We start from the raw sequence: 18,704 nt of genomic DNA, 5'->3' as shown, positions 1-18,704 counted from the left end.
GGGACCAAAGCAGGAAATGACTTATGCCATCATTTTGAAGGCATTGCTTCCAGGGGCTGGCAGCTCACCGTCAAGGGGGACCGGAGCCAGCACAAGGGCCACTGCAGAGTCCACAGCCAGGACTCAGGTCCCTATGCCTGTTACCCAAAGCCTGGGTGGCCAAGAGTCCTCCAGGTCCCTTGGCAGATGGTCCTGGGGACAGAACCAGAGCCAGCCAGGGCTGCAGCTGAGTCCTGGGCAGGGTGCTCTTTCTGGGTCATCGCTGGGACCATGGTGGAGAGTTTGGGTGTAGGTCTGCCTTCAAATGGCTCTTCTTGGTCTTGGAAAACCTCTCACCTAGATTCTGCCACTCCCAGAGGCACATGTGTCTGGGTGTGCTGCCTGATTACTGCTGAGGGCCGTACACCTGAGGCCGTCTCTTCTACCATCTTGCTGACCTCACCACTGGCTACTTCCTTCTGCTCAGTAAGAATTCACGGCTGCTCTTAGTCCCCTGGGTTCCTTTGGGGAAAACCATCCTCCCCAAGTCCTTGTCTCTCACTGCTGGGGCTGAACCTGGCCCCACAGGTGGGCAGGACTGAGGCCTGAATTGTGACATCCTCCAGGCTAGGAACTGCCTTGGTGACAGGCATGTGACTGAGGCTTTGGCTGAGGTTTTGCAGAGAGGTGCGCTCTTCTCCTCCTGTCTTGGAGTGTGAGCAAGAAAGCCTGGAGCTGCAGAAAGCAACATTGCCACTACGAAGGAAAAGCCTGCTGGAGAGAGATGTCAACATTGCAGAGGACGAGAGGACAGAGACCAGGTCCTGATGACCAAGACCAAGCTGCACCCCAGCTGTGGTAATCCCCTCGCCTCCCTTTCTTGGGGGTGGGATTAAGTCACTGTGATTAAGTCTCCATCACTTGCAGCCAAGACCTCAGACAGACATTCCATCTCAGTGGGTTTTGCTCAGACCATGCTATGCAGGTGATAAATGTGTGTTGAATGACCAAGAATGGTGATATGGTTAACAACTAATACAGTGAATTTCTTTAGCATCTTGATCTCCCTGTCAAGTATATGCTGCTTCAGTCCCTGAATCCACATGAGACATGTTTCCAGGAGTCGTGGAAGCAGGGACCTGGTCTGGCTTTGAGTTGGGAGTCCAGGAGAAGAGCCAGCATGCCTCTGATCGAGTCTGCGTTTATTCTGAACACACTGTAATAATTACCTTTACTCCCAATGCTCACACTAATACCAGAACCCAAACAAAAATCTTAGCAGGGGTATTTAACTGAACATTTTGAATAGGTATTTAACTGAACACGCATCTAGAATAGGCCTCTAGACATCAAAATCCAGAACCTTCTGGTGAGCTAAGCTTTCTGCAGACATTTAGCATCACAATGGACTAATTTCAAGGAATCATCTCAAAGGGCTGGGGAACACTTACAATAAATTCCTTTTATGTTAACAAAGCAAAGCAAATATCTAATTTCTTATTTCGAAGCTGATCCTTCATGGGTTTCCAGTAATGTGAGAACCTCTTAAGCGACTATTAATGAGTAAGAAGTAAGATCACAATCCCACTATTTCTTTTCAATGTCCAAAAAGCATCACTTCCCAGAGTTTGCCAGAAGTCATATAAAACTGCTAAGTTCTCCTTCTATTTATCTGATCCTGTTGGGAAAATGACACATTTCTTTTTCTGACTTTGACATTTTCGGTGACTTTTGTCACAGTCCCCCACAATGCCAAGATCTTTAAAGAGGGAGCAAAAGCTTTCAGCAGATTCTGGGAAGCTTAAATTCTCTCCTATTTTGTTGTTACATCCTAAATGCTCACATTGTAAATTCCTCTCTGCAGTCAGGGCCGATTCTCACCCGGTGAGCACAGGAGCACATGCTGGCTGGCCTCTGCTCCAACAGAGTGGTACCCATGGCCACCGTGGGCCATGCACTGTGCTGACCGCCAGCTGTCCTGCTAGGAGAGGCCCACGGTGGTCCCCTTCTCTGCACTCCTCCCTCTCCTTGGGCACAGGAACTGAAACTTTTACTCCCTTCTCAACAAATAGTTGGAATAGACAAGAAACCCTTGAAATGTCCATCAGTAAATGACTGATTCAGTAAATCCATGATTCCATAAGCAGAATACTATGGAGCTGTCGAAAAGGAATGGAGCAGTTCTATGTATGCTAACATGGCATGATCTCCAAGTTTGGTGGAAATGCCAGCCAGGTGCATGACGCCAGATGTGGTGTGTAACACTCTGCACATCACCGAGTGGAGGGTAGGTATGCAAAAGTCACGAATGTCACTGGAGCTTGAACTTGACACTAATTATAGTGGCAGATGAGCTTCAGGAGGGCCCTGACATCACTTCATGAATGCTTATGTGTGGTTCCCATAACCAGACTGCCTGGGGTCTCATCTTGCCTCCTCCACATATTATGTGAGTCACCGTGCTGAGTGGTTCAACCTCGAGCCTCAGCATATTTGTCTCTGTAATGGGGATAATATTAGTGCTTCCCTCATATGGTTGCTGCAAAGATGAACTGGATTAATATATGAACAGTACCTGGCTCAAATCAAATGCCAAATGAGTGTGAATTATTATGCTATCTCCAGTGGGAGTGCTCTACCACGGACACATAAAGCCTTTTGCAAATCAGCAAAGATGCATGAAAAACAGATAAAGGTAAAACACTAAAATATTCTAGGTTCAGAATCTTGTTAGGACTGAGAGGACCTCTTGTCCAGCCCAGAAAATGAAACTTTCTCTTTGCTGCCTGGCTCCTCTGCTTCCAGGATGAAGACCCAGGATGAAGGCAGAGAGAGGAAAAGACAGAGGTTCTGAAAAGGATGGAATGATTGTGCCCAGATGCAGGTCAGCAAATGCCAATGTGGATGAAACCCAGGTATTTTCAAGCTGGAGGGCTCCGGGCACCAACTCTGCTTGAAAGTTCAAATGAACAGCTAGGCACCTCCATCCCGGCCAGCAGGTGAAGGCTCCCCCTGGCCCTGAGGAGCAGACTATATGGAGATGGCACAGGCTTCTTTTCTGTCTCTTCTCTGACCACGTCTGTGTCACCCCTGCGCGAACAACGCCACATGCATCCACCCCTCCGCCAGAACGCTGCTGAGACATGGTGAAAGCACCAGACATTTACTGATGGTTTGGGCATAAGAGAGGTGTTCATGGGACAGAACACAGCAGACGATGTTCACACTCGCATGGTGGGCACTGATGCCCGCGTGTCCTGCTCGGGAGCGTCCACTGGCCCGCAGATCCACCCTCTCTGCCATCTCTTCCTTCCAAACGCCAGCCCCCAACCTGCACTTTGTTGCTTCATTTCTCGCAGGACTGATTACATCCTTTCCTTCCAAGCCACACCTGTCATTACCAGTTGAGCTGGTGGCAAGGGGAGGGAGTGCAGGGTGGGGAGGGGTACTGGCTAACTTTCTGTTCTCAAACAGCTGCTCACGTGGTTCTCTGAATACATCAAAATAGTTTCCTAAACTCCTCTTCTCAGAGATGGCTTTTGCCTCTCTCTGGATCCCTCTGCAGAGAGATTAGGCTGGAAAGACATTGAAATTATCTTCCAAATTAGGCCAGCCTCTCCTGTGGCCCCCTTGAGGATGACCTAGTTGGCTCTGTGAGGATCTCATCATTCAGAAATGCAGCGCTGGCAAGCATCTATTGTCCCGAGAAGATGTAGTGACAACCACCTCTGCCAGGTCCTCACGAAAACCCCTCTGCTGCTAGAGATGGAGGAGGTTTTGAGAACCATGTGAGAGTGCTGAGTGATCCAAAGTGGTGGCCTCATCACAAGGACACTCGAGTCTGCATTGGTGACTGGGGCTCACACAAAGACCCAATGGTTTTATTGGGGGGCATTTGGTGCCATCGTCAGTGTCATGTTTGAGAGAATAATGAAGAGAAGTATGGCCTAAAGCGTATCCCCCAACTTGTATGCCGAGGCCCTAGCTCCCAGAGTGACTGTATTTGGAGAGAGGGTCTTCAGGAGATGAGTAAGTTTGAATAAGATCATAGGGTGGGGCCCCAATCCACTAGGACTGGTGTCCTTACAAGAAGAGATGCCAGAGTGCTCTATCTCCCTGCACGCCAGAGAAAGGCCACGTGGAGGCTGACCCAGAAGGTGGCCACCCACAATCCAGGAAGGGAGGTCTCACCACAAACCAACCCTGAGGGTACCTGATCTCAGACTTCCAGCCTCCACAACTGGGAGAAAACAAATTTCTATTCGGTGAGCCACCCAGCCTGCAGGATCCGGTTATGGTGGCCGAGGAAGCTAACGCAGTCAACGTGAGACAGCTAAGCCAGTGTTAGCATTGGCATCCATGACGTGCCCTTGCCTTCCTGCAGGCCTGTCTCAGACCCGAGCCAGCAAGGTCACCACCCAGCATGAACCACGCGGCCCATTCACGTTCAGAGTTACTGGACTGCTGGGGATTTACCCCAAAGATACAGATGCAATGAAACACCGGGACACCTGCACCCCGATGTTTCTAGCAGCAATGTCCACAATAGCCAAACTGTGGAAGGAGCCTCGGTGTCCATCGACAGATGACTGGATAAAGAAGATGTGGTTTATGTATACAATGGAACATTACTCAGCCATTAGAAACGACAAACAACACCCGCCATTTGCTTCGACGTGGATGGAACTGGAGGGTATGATGCTAAGTGAAGTAAGTCAGTCGGAGAAGGACAAACATTATATGTTCTCATTCATTTGGGGAATATAAAAATTATTGAAAAGGAATAAAGGGAAAGGAGAGAAAATGAGTGAAAATATCAGTGAGGGTGACAGGACGTGAAAGACACCTAAGTCTGGGAAATGAAAGGGAGGTGGGCGGGGGTGTGTGTGTTGGGGTGACTGGGTGGCGAGCACTGAGGGGGGCACTTGGCGGGATGAGCACTGGGTGCAAATCAAACTCCAATAAAAAAATTTAAAAAAAAACAACAAAAAAAACCAAAAACCAAAAAACCACGCGGCTGCGGGACCCCACAGACCCCATCCTCATCAGAGACACCGCGTGGCTGCGCCTGCCCAAACCGCGTCCCCTGTGGGTGGCATCAGAACCCTCCCCCGCCTCCGGATTCTGCATGCTCCGCAAGCTTGGACAAGGCACCAAGTGGGTGGCTGCTGAAAGGAGATTCTAGACGTCTTGATAATAAGGCAGGTGTGTTCTTAAGAAATTAGTCTGCAACAATATAAGAGGTAATTGTATTTGTGTCTGGAATCGGAGAAGCATTTCTCAGGATAGCAATGTCAAAGCAGTGCAGCAGCTTTTGTTTCAAATCTCATTTTAATTTCTTCCTCCTACAGTCAAGCAACAGCTACTATGAATTCAATGAGCCTTGGGATTGTGCTGTGATTTTTTTTTCCTCTCTGCCTCTGCAGACACATGGTCTGCCCTTCCCTGCCCCTGGCCTCTCTCAGAAAGTCCATGGTTCTGATGCACACCATCAGATAGCCTTCCTCACTCGATTCCAGGCCAGGGGCGGCCAGTGGACGGCAAGGGAAGGAAATCAGAGCAGGAGGAGAGAATGGCTGGGGTATTTGCTCCCTGCACCCCCTCCCTGCTGGGTTGTTGTTTGCCATCTGCTGCCTCTGGTTCCTCTACCTGTGCATGGAGCTCCTCCAGGGTCCAGAGCCAGCCCCTTCTCCTTGCCCTCCAGGCCTACAGGAGACGATGGCTTCTCACTGTTACTGGTCCCTAGGACTCCCCTCTCCTCTCTAGGTTCATGCTGGCCCAAGAGATACCCTTATTACCCCTGTAACCCACTTTACCCCAGCTCTTCTGCACCCTTCAATCCTCTGCCTTTGCCTCGAAATGGCAATCTTCTCTGCAGGAAAGAGAAACATTGAAGTGCACTGCTTGATGGAAGTCAGCACACAGTGATGGTCCATTCTTGTTCAAGCATATGGCTTCTGTGTGGCTCTTGTGCCCTCCCTGGCTGGGACCGGGCACTTGAACACTGTGACCTCTGGCAATTCAGCAAGTTCCCCAGTGGGTAGCTCGAGTTATGTGCACAATCCTCAGAAACAACCCACAGCACACACCTGGGGTCTGGAGGCTGATGGGAGGGTCGCTCCCAGCTTTGTGCTCACCAGGAGGTTGCTCCCTGGCCAGCGGGTAGCCAGCGAGGAAGGTGCGGGCACCTGCTCTGCACCAGGTCAGGCATTAACGTCCCTGGTACCCACACTTGGCGTGGGCCTGGCAGTGTGGCCACAGCAGAGAGACCCACTGTACTACAAGGGGCTAAAACCATCGCGTGTTGCTGAGAATGTGGAGCAGCAGGAATTCCCAGACTCTGTGGACAGGAAAGCTGGCGGTTTCTTATCAAGCGAAGCATATACTTGGCTTATGACCCAGGTATGTCACTCATATGTATTTACCAGAAAGAAGCAAAAATATGTTCCCACCTAAAGACTTGCATATGAGTGTTCACAGCAGTATTTATATACGCTGAAAACCAAAATCATCCTAGGTGTCCATCAAAGGAAAAATATATACACAAATTGGCATATTCTTGCAGTAGAAAACCACTCACCACTCAGAAGGAAAGAATTACTGACTCACATGATAACACGAGTGAATATCAAAAATATTACACTGCATTGAAGAAGGCTTCCACGCTGGATGATCCACTCACGTAAGATCTTAAGATAGGACATTGGTGGAACTTAGCACCTATGAGGTCATTGGCCTGCTCTCCCCAGAGGAGGGGTGACAACGTCTCTAGCTGGTGGGCAGATAGATTCCCCCACAGACAACTCCTAGAAAGAGCTCATAGCAAAACCCAGCCTGCAGTGCACAGGTGGTCTGTTTGTCTGGCACCATCGCTTTGACACCTGCCAGGTAAAAATCAACACAGGCAACAGGAGTCAGGGCCACCTTTCCATATGCAGCCCACAGTCCCAACATTTCACTCCACAGAGTAATGAGAGATCAGAGGACTTTTGCCTTCCCTTTGCTACTTCTTGACTCACAATTTTCCTCATTAAGGCTTATTTCTTAACACATATCACATGACATCATGGAATCTGCCTTAAACCACTTTGCACCCCAGTAGACATAACTTAGATCTATAGGATGTGCATCTCTTTAACATTAAAATCATCTAATTTTGAATTTAAATGGCAGTCTGACAAATTGGGAAGCAGCCCAAGCCCTGCGTTCAGAGTTTCTAAGATACGGGATCTCATGGAAGTGTGAAGAATTACCCTTTACCCAGAATATTGCAGGGGGGACGGCGGTGAGCAAAGGCTAGTACACTGTCTCTGTTGTAGCTTGAGAAATGGATGAAGTGAACCCCCCCCAGAATGAGAAAGCTGTAGAAAATAAGTATTTTTTTCCTCTGGTTGGAGGACCAAACAATCAAGCTCTGAAAAGGTAAAAATGAGGGCCACATTCATCAAGATAAAATGACAGATTCAGAGTTCAGAGAAGGGGAAAAAAAGTCAGTCATGGCAATTCTTGGAAAAATGTATTCACTTTTGAAAAGCGTTAAGGGCTTAGCCATAGGGAGAAAATGCAGCTTTGTGTAAGACTTATAACTGTAGTTTCTTAAGAGAAAGAAACATTCCTACCACCAATAATGGTTTTGCTAAAAAGTCTTCGACCTGCTAGAACAGATTTCCTGAGCTATAATTCACATACCACACAAACAACCCTTCTTAAGGGTACAAGTATGTGTCTGTGGCATCCTGCCAGAGCTGTGCAACCATCACCACTTCTAACCTTTGTCACCCCCCAAAAGAAACCCCATATCCATTCTGGCCCCCTTCAAGCCCCTGGAAACCTGTAATCTGCTTCCTATTTCTATGGATTTGCCGATTCTAGATATTTGATATAAATGGAATCATACCATATGTGACTTTTTATGTCTGGTGCCTTCTACTTAACATAATGTTTTCATGGTCCATCTGTGTCCTGACACACCTAGAGCCTAAGCTGTGCTTTCAAGTTCATCTAACATTGTCACTGCTGATATTTTGGGCTGCATCCTTCTTTGTTTGGGAGGCTGCCCTGCCTAGGACCAACCTGCTCACCACCCACTAGACGCTAGCACCATCTCCTCCCATGTTGATGGCAACCGCAAATGTCGCCAGATAGGGCCAAATGTCCCCTGGAAATTACAGATTATCAGTCCCAACCCTCAGAGTTTTTGGTTTGATAGGTCTGGTGTAGGGCCCTAGAATTTGTATTTCTATCCAGTTCCCAGGCGATGCCGATGCTGCTAGTCTGGGGATCCCACCCGGAGAACCACCTGAGAGTAAGCTCATCTTACCCCTTTTTATGAACTAAGATGCTCAAACACAAGCTCCTGCTGTGGCCAAACAGGAAACATAATTATGAGACATGATGGTATGATGATGTTGTGGCTGGAGCAGAGCTGTGGCAGCCACTATGTGGTCCTGAGTCCAGAGCCAAGAGAGGTGCTGGGAAGCCAGCCTGAGGAGGCTGATATCATGGAGCTGCTGACAGAGCCACATCTGAGATCAGCAGTCTCTGAGCTTGTGATCCTGCAGAATGGATTGTAACTCCTCTTATTAGCCACTTCTGATCTGTTGTTCTGTTATTTCAGCTGATAATATCTTTGAAAATCCAAATACAATGAGGGAAGTTAGGCCGTCTACTTTTGGTTTATCTCTGTATCTAGAAGTGGGTCTAATACAGAGACGGGATTTAAGACACAACTGGTGAAAGAAGGAAGGGCTTCAGCGCCACTCCTCGCAAGCTTCCGCCCTGTCCGCATCTCGTTTTCAGGGTTTACACAGCATGCCTAAACACCACGTCTACTAATACTTACTTAAAAAAATACTCTTTACCTTCTGCTAAGCAAAATATTTGCAAAACCAGTTTTGATGTGTTACTTATAGTTTTGCAATACATTAAGTGCACAGACTGTATTTTGAAAGCATCCATCTACATACCATCTAGAATCCTTATGCCTGCTATGGGCTGCATCTTGCCTGCATGTCAGGATGGCATGCTGGACCACAGCCAGTGCTTAATTGGGTCCACGGGGGTCTAAGTTGTTCGTGAATAATCATGAAGTCTCCGGACCCCATTCTCATTTAGAGCTGCTCCTCTCAGGTCAAGGGTGAGGCACTGTAGGGAGAGTGAGTCCAAGTGCTCTTACTGTATGCAAACCGAACAGATAAAGGATAATGAGATCTGAGTCTGGAACAGGGCCCCTCGAAGCCGTGGCTCATTCACCACCATGCTCAGGGTGGGGTTTACAGAGCAGGGAGTGAGCAAATAAGCCCAGCAAATGTTTGCTGATATAAAGATTAATAGGTCTTGGCTCTTCCAAAAGTATTCCAAATGAGCTGTTTTAAGAAAGACTGCTTTTGAGATGAAGAACATGATGCTTCATGCCCCCAGACATTTTTCCATTTTGTACCTAAATATTATAAAACAGAATTTTCTCTAATGATTCTTTATTTCTCACACCAACTTAAACAGCTTCTGCTTTGCCAGCTCCTTTTGTCCAAAGCCAGGCTTTTTCTCACCGAAGATTTCCAGCCCGAGGGACTCTTCACCCCTGATGAGTGGATGATCTTTTTAACACCTGCAGTTTCTATCATGTTGCATTAAACCAATCTTCCTTTGTGATTTATATTTATGCCAGTGTTCAATTCTATCACCTTCTCCTTCCTGTATTCTCGATTTCCTCTCAGATTCTTTTTGTCTCGATAACATCATTTCTGTAGCTAAGTCATAGGCTGTCACTTTGCATTTATGAGCCGAGACATAAATTGTCCATGATTAGTTTTGTGAATATCCGTAATGACTAATGAATGCATTGATTGGATCTCTAGGGAGGGGCTTTAACTTCTTCGTAATGGATTGTCCTCACCCCATACCTCCAAATGCCCGGATATTTAACAATGCATGGGATGGAGAGGTGATAAAAATTTGTCATTCCTTTTCGGGGTTTTTAGATGTGAAGAAAGGCAAGGCTATATCTTAATTGTTTGAATTTTGGAGTAATTTTAAGTTGTGGTTCAAGAGAGGAGGGGAATGAACATCTATTTTAATAAAAATGCACTAGAATGAACCTAGACGGCTACGTAAATACTCATCCAAAGTGATAATCAGACCTTCTGAGAAACAATGCCCTCTTCTCAGGGAAGTGTAATGTGCTGGAGTAACAGGGTCCCAGGGCGTGGCACCAGGATCCAGGTTTTGATGCCACCCCCTAAACTGCCCACCTGATACCAAGCATGTCTGACATGGATTTCAGTCCCCTTATGTGTTTTACAAGTTTGTCGGTAATGAGGAGAATATATGAGAAGCCTTCATATGCTCTGAATATGTTCATATATTCATACAATGCTGCATCAATGAAGTCATCCTAATAAGGCAATGCTATCTCACTGCTGTACCTACCTGCCTGCCTCAGTTTACCAAACTTGTTACTGTTGCAAGTGTAGTGGTGATTTGTCTACCTAACTTCCTGGAATTAGCGTTCTCAAGAACCTTCTGGGTTTCATCTCGTACAGGGGTTGGGACTTGAGGGCAAATATTTGGCAGAGTGCAAGATGCCCTTGTAAATTATATAGGGCAGCATCATGTTGGGTCTGGAGATCATCCCAGCAGATCTGACAATATCCCTGCTCTTCCTGGCAACTGAAATGGTCCCAATTTCTTTGGTTGGGCATGGGATGTGGGCAGGGGGCTTGTGGCAGAAACTACATTGTGTGGAAACTGGTGTCTTCCAATGCTGACTGTACCAGACGCCGACACCCCAGAGGCACTGGGGAAGGGAGTCGTGGGGATGCACAGGTTCTGGCTCCCTCCTCACTATGACCACAAGGGGATCCTCAGTGCATGCAAGGTGTGAGATCTCCCTCATTACTTAATGGTGATTTCTCTCTCTCTCCCCTCCTAAGCCCATGTAAGTAAGTGCATCTCCATGACAGATTTGCACAGCGTGGCTCCCCTGTACTGCTCAGAAGCAGCTGCCTGCCTCACACAATCCTCGGGACTCATAACGTTCATTTCTGAATCTCAGGAAATCTTTGGACTGCTTGGCCATGTCCATGGACGAAGGTGGGCCTCCAGGAGGAGAAGCTAGAGCATCAGGAAGAGTCATTCTTCTCTATGCCAGGTAGGGGATTTCAATGCCTTCCGGGATTCTCAGCAACCCTCCACTCTGCTTTGATGGCTCTCTCTCCACCACGGCAGAGGATACACTGCTTTAATTACAGTGAATTAAAATCCATTTTGAGACTCCTGTGGCCTCTGAGAGAATGTGAGACGTCTTACTGTCAGTAATTAGCTTTGCAGAGGGGCGGTCGGTGACGGCAGGCCTGGCAGTGCTCATCACAGGTGTGAGGACCAAGTCTGGCGATGAGCTTCCAAGAAATCAGATCATTTCTGTATGTGTGTTATGGGCATTGCTCCGTCACAGCTGTCAAGAAGCCAAGTGCTAGGCGGTGAGGTGTACTTAGCCTGAGAACAGAAGCTGCCATCTGGGGACAATTCTGTCAAGTACCTCGGAAGAAAAAATGCAAACACAGCCACGGTAGCCTTCGATTGTGGCTGGCCTTTATCCGAGGGTCTTCGCTGTGATGAGGCGCCCGCTGTGCACACTCCTTACCCCGGCTTGAGGGGTACCATGTTGGCAAGTGCACAGTGGGCAAGATTAAATTTTTAGGAAATGAATTAATTGGACAAAGAAAAAATGATACGAATCCTTAGAAGTGAAATCACAAGTCAGAATTACTTTACTTGTGAGTTATGTTCAAAAGCCCATGAATTCATATATTAAGACAAATTCTTATCGAGATTCTGAAGTGGTATGTCCCCTTATGGGCTCCCTCAGTCACTTGGTGCCAGGGAGAAACAGGACAGGTGTCTTGGTGAAGAGGGTAGTACTAGTGTGTGTGTTTGCTCCGGGCCACTGGGCCTGACCCCAGGCTGAGCCCCGCACAAGATGAGCAGGAACTAATCTGCTAAACGAATCACACTGAACACAGGTGCAAATTATTTCACCAAACCTCAAGTCTAAAACCAATTAATGTGAGCCCGGTTGAACCTGAGCTGAACTTCCTTATATTCTAAGATTACAGAATGGTCTCACACTTGAGCTTGAAGCTGACCTTAAAGGTCAAAATTCCCAATTCTACCTCGAGGGAGGAAGATCCAAGGGCTCATTTACACCACCCCACAGAAGTGGGCCAGGAAAGAAAGGGGGCATCAGGGCACAAATGATCATCGTATTTAAAAAAGCATTTCCAAGGTTTCAAAGAAAAGAAGATTTCTGTTATCTGAAATAAATGGAAGATGTGACAGTGCAGAAGAAAGAACCTTTTTTTTCAGTTCAAAAGAACTTTTGAAAACAAAATGAATGAGAACAAGTTATCAATGGTTAATTCTTGATTAACTGTGCACCTTGAAAATAAAATTTTTTTCCCCAGGTGTTGCCAGATGTAGTAACAAATGTTCACTTAGTATGCCCAATATTCTACATTTCCTTCTCAAGTGGTTGGCTTTAAGATTGATTTCCTGGAAGAATGCTTAAAGTTTATCTATATTTCTATATCTTTCCATTCTATCATCTATCCATCCATCCATCCATCCATCCATCCATGTATCCATTTATCTATCATGTCTATATCCATTCTATCATCTATCTATCTATCTATCTATCTATCTATCTATCTATCTAATCTCCATCCACCCTATCTATTATTATCTATATCCATTCATCCATTCATCTATCCATCCAATCTATCTATCTATCCATCCACCCACTTATCTCTACATCACTGAATTTAAACCACTTTGTTCTGAAATAAACTGCACATAGAGCTCTAGAAACTGTCCAGAGGTCCTGGAAATGTGTCTAGTTTTAATGAAGTGATCTTACTCTGACAACACCACAGAAAGCCTCTAAATTGAGCTGCCACAACAAGAATTCCTCAGAGCTGTTGAAGGTTTGCACAGAGAGTCAGAACATCGTGCTGAGCTCCTGGTTCCCGCTGACAGCAGAGCTCAGAGAGTTTTGTAATCTGCAAAATGCCAGACCTTTCCTTTCAGAGCCTCTGGCACTCCCACCAGGAGGGTGGGTCTGAGAGAACCTAGGTCCCTACAGCGGTTTTACGTACACCCCTGTTGAGAGTACACATTTAAAATTCAGGTAAGCCAAAGGCTCCATGATGCACATCTGACTTACTTCCTGCTCCTCGGGACTTGTTCTGGCCACCCAGGCTATGACATGTTTAGGGAGCCCTCCAGACCCACCTTGCCTCCTTCTGTGCCTCTGCTGGGGCAGGGACTCTGACCTGCATTCTTCCCAGGTTTGGTCCCCTGGGAAGGGGTCCATGGAGCAGAGGGCCCAGGCCCCCTCTAAGCCAACCTCATTGTCACCGGTGCCCACGTCCTGGCTCTCCCATCAGGTGTCTCCCAGTCCATCAAGAAGTGTGTTTATTTGTGATGGGTCCTGGTGCACCCTGGAGCCAGATTGCCTGGGTTCAAACTTGGGTGAATACTTCAGATTCTCCATCTGAACCCGGCCCCCCTCCCTTCAGGGATGTCACGAAGATGAAATGTGCTATTGCAGGTCAGTGCTCAGAATAGTTGTGGGACCTGAATAACCATGAACAGTAGGTGTACTGATCATTATCTGCTCAACTACAATGGTCACTGTAAATTCACTGTACAGATGACAATTTCATTTTTTCAGATTTGATTCTGCATTATACCAACATCTTATGAATGTTCAGAATTCATGGAAATAACACTATTTAATACATGTTTGATACAGTATTTTATGTATTATGAAATATGAGGTAAATCCCACATTCTTAGCATGCTACGTATTAAGCAACTATTGTCCATTTAATGTAAATAAGCAGCTGTTACAGATTCTCCTACTTTCTTGGATTTCAGGGCCCTCCACCCTGAGAGTACCCCTTTGTTCCACTTCTTTCTGGGCACAAAGTGACTCCCTGTCAGTTAGGTAGGACCATGAGATCGAGCTCCAGTGGACGGAACACAGCCCACAAGCATATGGCATGATTTTCCAGGCTGCCGTCCGTCCTGCTAAAAAAGAACTAGGGAATGGAGAAGCCACAAGATGGAAGGAGCCTGGGTCCCTGAATTGCCATGAGGAGTGGAACAGGAACACAGTGTTGAACTGTTTGTTGCACAAAGAGAAATGAACCATGAATGTTTTAGAGGCTTGCGCGTTACAACGGCAAGCCTTACTCTAACCAGCCGGGTGGCAGGAGGGCAGAAGGGAGGATGCTAAGCAGCTGCACAGTCTTGGAGGTAAAATGAGGCAGGGGGGACTTGGGTGAGGATGTCGGGGAAGCGTTGGTGGTCATATAGTGGGGAGCCATGAGGGCCAGTTTGAAAGTCTGAACTAGTGTTAATTTAATGTTACTTAAAAATGAGCTTGGGTTATAAACCTCTATGGCCATAATTAAACCAGAGCCATTTAATTTTTTTAAAAAAAAGTAACAGACCCGGCTATGCAAAGTGAATGCCCTTTGTGTCATCACACAGTTAGAAGTGACAGCCTGCCGTACTCCTCCGAAGAAGTGGTGACACCGTGTGGCACTGGGCCTGGACGTGTCTCTTCTCCTGGACAGTCATGCTTCCTGCCAGCATGAGATAGAGCGACTGCACACCTCTGCACATGAGGTTCACCTGTGCTGACTGAGGAAGGTGACAATTTCCTTATGGAATGAAGTCCTCTGGCAAAGGAGGATTTTCTGGTTCTTGTGTGCCACCTTTGCCACCTGTCACTCCATCCACCTACCACCCCTATTATTCTTTATCAAAATGCTTCTTTACCTCTTCCTTATACTAAATCCTTTGTAAATTTAGTCTAGTCCCAAGAAAGAATATTGAGGAAATTACCGTGGGCGATGTTGGACATGTATTCTTCTAATAAACATAGAGGATAAACCTACTGACACAGAAAATGTTCTTGTTCCCGTCTCAGCAAATGCTGTGAATCACACTAGGAGAGTGTCCAGGGCACGATGCCTTCTTAACACCATACAGATGAGTGAGCCAGCTCCAGGTGCCTTCAAAAATCATGATCATGGTTTTTCTCAGTCTTACCCTGGGGATGACTTTTCCTTTGGAAACAATTAGGTTACAGATTGTGACTCAGTGAGATGTTGCTTCGGGGTCCTTGGTGTGACTGAGACACATCAATGCTCACTTCTCAGTTCTTCTCTGTACTTAGAAATCTCCCCCAAAATATCAGACCTGTCCTTGCTCAGTGAGGCGGCCCCATATTTGGGGTGACTGCACATCTGGTTTGTCTAGGATGGGACAGCTGTACACCCCTACTCATGAAAAATGTCCCATTTTATTCTAAAAAATGGCCTCATGGGAGGAATATACTGTATTATGTTCTACTCACAAATAGCCTGTTGGCAGTGCCCATCACGTGCTTCCCTCAGCACCTGAAGCCTCACACACAGCATGCCTGTGCTGCTCCTTCCTTCATCCTCACGTCCCCCATGAACCTGCTTCTTCCTTCCAAGATCGGTATTTTGTGAATGGAACCATGGCCCCCAAATCTGCCCATGCCAGGAGAGTGGGCGTCATCTGTGGATGCTATTATCACCTTCTGACTGGTGATGCCTGTCCATTTTATCTCTCATGGCTCACATCTACTTTCCTTTTGCAACCCCCACTATAGGGGGTTAGCATGGTTAACTCATGGTTAACTCATCATCTCTTGCCTGTGATTATTTAAACAACAGGGCCCAACCCTGGCCCCTTTTGTCATCCACTCACTGTGCTGTGACTGGAGGGATCTCCCAGTAGCACCCCTGGCCCAAGGCACTCGTCCTGGCTTACACACCCAGCCTGGAGGCAGGACCCCACATGTCTTAGCCTGGTGTGTGGATGGACTGCAACTTCTAGCTTATCCAATCAGGAGCAAGCATCTGTTTTCTACCACCTGAGCTTGGGCATCAAGATGGACCTGGCCCATAGAGTGGAACTGGCCCAGGACGATGTGATTCCGGCAGCCCCATCACCTCTGACCCCCAGCCCCAGCCAACACAAAGGAAACCACCCTGAGTCCGCTAGCCCTGCAGCCTCCCACTGGCACCGGGTGCAGCTGAGGCTGGCACAAGTGCCCAGTGTACCACAGGCTTCTTAGGGAAACAAGTGCCGGCTGCCTCAGCTGTTAGGTCTTGCGACTCTTGCTGGGTAGTATCAGTGTGGCGACAAGGAACAGCTACACACGACACTCTAGCACCTGGGATCCATAAGCCCCCTCCTACACACATCTCTGGCCCAGTGGTTCCTAAACAGGGGGGACTTTGCTTCCAGAGGATGGTCAGCAAGGACTGGAGGTGGTCTAGCAACCCCACGCAAGTCAGCTTCATGTCCTATCCCTTCAACGGCCTTGGCCACACCTCAGACTCTGCAGCGCACTGTGGCCCTCAGTTCCAGCATCCTCCAGAGGTACCCTGTTTCCTCTGCCTGGGAAGCCCTCCACCCCCGTCTCCCCTGTGGTCCCTTCAATCCACAACTCTGATGCCTCCTCCTCCAGGAAGTCTTCCCACATCTCCCCCCACTCCCTCTACCCTGGCGGTAGGTCCCTCTTCTGTGAGTTGAAACTCCTCCCATGACTCTCATCGCCTGGTTCTGTAATGATGTATCCATCCCCAGTGCTGAGCTACTCCAGGCTTCTGGACAGGGTACCTAGGGTACTAACCAGGCAGAGAGAGGGGGCAGGGAGGGAGACAGAGATGGAGAGGGAGACAGAAAGAGGCAGAGACAGAGAGAGAGATAAGGGGAGATAGGGAAACAGAGACACAGAGAAACAGAGGCAGAGAACCTTCAGCCTGGATGAGCCCCTCCAGAGATCTGAAACCAGAGTCCCTAGAAAACATGTAAATGTAGCACTCTACACAAGACGGGGTGTGGTTCAGTACTCGCTGGATCCAGTTTCTGTCGAGCTGATGGCGAAGACCAGTGAAAGGCTCATGGCGAGTGCTATCCTGAATTCTGAGATCGCCCATGCTCCAGAAGGATGCGCCGTGCTGCTCCCATGCTGTCCACCCCTCACTGCTCAGCCCAGGGATGGGGACCGCGGACAGGAGGAGCTGACCCACTGGGGGAAGCCAGGGTTCCTGAGATGGAACCACCGGTGGCCCTCAGCTCCCATGAGCAACGTCCCTGAGAGGATATAGCCCATCGGAAGCTGCCAGAAGGATGCCCCAAAGGAGCACTCAGGAGTCTAGAGGTGTCTAGGCCATCACCTCGTCGAAAAGCCAGAGGCTGGTGACCTGAAATATCATAGTCTGGGAGCCCCTGGACAACAAAGTGCCCAGTGCCGTGTGGCAGTGATGAAACCAAGAATGAACAGATGGCTTGATGTGGAGACTCACGTCCACACCCGCTGGGCAGTAAGGAAGAGGACCCCTGCCCTGGCCTCAGAGTGAAGACCTGAAAATCATGCGATGTCAGAGTGCAGTGGCCATGCAGGTGCTGGAGACCAGCATGCTCTGGGCAAGAAGGACTCATCTGGGCCCTGGACAAGGCCACCACGGGGCCCCTGCAAGGCCTAGCGAACATGAGGTATTACGGGGGCCGGGGGCTGGCCGACAGCCGGGCTATACACATAGATCCAGAAAATGTGCGCTGCTCAGCATGGAGTGAGGCTCTGCGTGGCCATGGGAGAAACGTGCATGCACTGTGCCATCATCCACAAGTGAGGACAGCGCATCTCCTCGGCAGTGATGCCGGCAAGGCAGCCTGGGGTAGGTGGGAGGACGTGTCCCCACCCTGATGGCTGGCACCTGTGAATATGTCAAGTCACATGGCAAAGGGAAGGAAGGTGATGAATGGAGTTCAGGCTGCTCATCAGCTGATGCTGAGATGGGCAGAGGTGCTCGGTGGACCCAGGGGAGTCAGAGACAAGGGGCTTGCAGAGATGGGATCACTCGTCACAGTACAGTCAGAGATGCAGCACGGCCAGCTTTGATCACAGAGGAAGGGGCCACAGGCCCACACATGTGCATGGCCTCATCGTTTGATTTTTCAAAGACAGATTTAAAAATTCTCAGTGGGAACATCTCTGGCCTGTTGGCCAATAAGCCTCTGCCTGGTGCCCATAGGCATGCCTTTGCTAAGGATCCTGCAAAGTAACAAAGCACCTTTGAGAAACCATTCACCCAAAGTGCAGTTAACAAGCTCAGAATTCTGTTCCCACGGGACAGTGTGGATTTCCCGGATTCCCGAAAGGCCTCCTCTGTTCGCCGTGTAGCACCTGTCTTATCCACGCGGTCCCGCGGCCTCGTGCTGTGTTTGGGCCACAGGGTGCTCCTGTCTTGGTGGTGCAGGATGTCAAGGTAAAAATCAAGGATGACTGAAATGTGATGAAATATTAAAAATTGATTTATTCTTTTATTTTTATAAGCATTATCAATATTTTATTATTTCATCCAACGGGTTGTATTGTATTTAATTATTTTGTGATTATAGCTATCACAATCCTGTTTGGTTTACAGATTTTGTTTTCCCTGAGAGGGAACGCTAGAATAACGTCTGGTTTCAATATTAAGTGAATTTTTGTTGTTAGCTTTCCTCCCCCAGCTTCTTTGGGATATAAATTACATGCCGTATTGTGTAATTTTAGGGTGTATCACATGATGATTTATTTGACACACATATATACATTGTAAAAGGGCCACCACAACAGG

The 18,704-nt window shown here is 47.9% G+C and overlaps 1 protein-coding gene and 1 long non-coding RNA gene across 2 annotated transcripts in view; one reads left to right on the top strand and one right to left on the bottom strand.

Annotated features, from left to right (window-relative positions):
- TMEM132D (transmembrane protein 132D) overlaps window positions 1-18,704 on the bottom strand; it is a 596,882-nt gene that overhangs the window by 59,217 nt on the left and 518,961 nt on the right. The window lies entirely within an intron of this gene.
- Window positions 638-14,899, top strand: LOC144299473 (uncharacterized). The gene is made up of 3 exons (XR_013366181.1): window positions 638-837; window positions 11,033-11,128; window positions 14,533-14,899. It is a non-coding gene; the product is annotated as an uncharacterized LOC144299473 (long non-coding RNA).

The sequence above is a fragment of the Canis aureus genome, chromosome 27 (assembly GCF_053574225.1).
Source record: "Canis aureus isolate CA01 chromosome 27, VMU_Caureus_v.1.0, whole genome shotgun sequence".
NCBI lineage: Eukaryota > Metazoa > Chordata > Mammalia > Carnivora > Canidae > Canis > Canis aureus.
The sequence above is the reverse complement of the archived record's forward strand: the minus strand, read 5'-3'. Positions and strand labels throughout refer to the sequence as shown.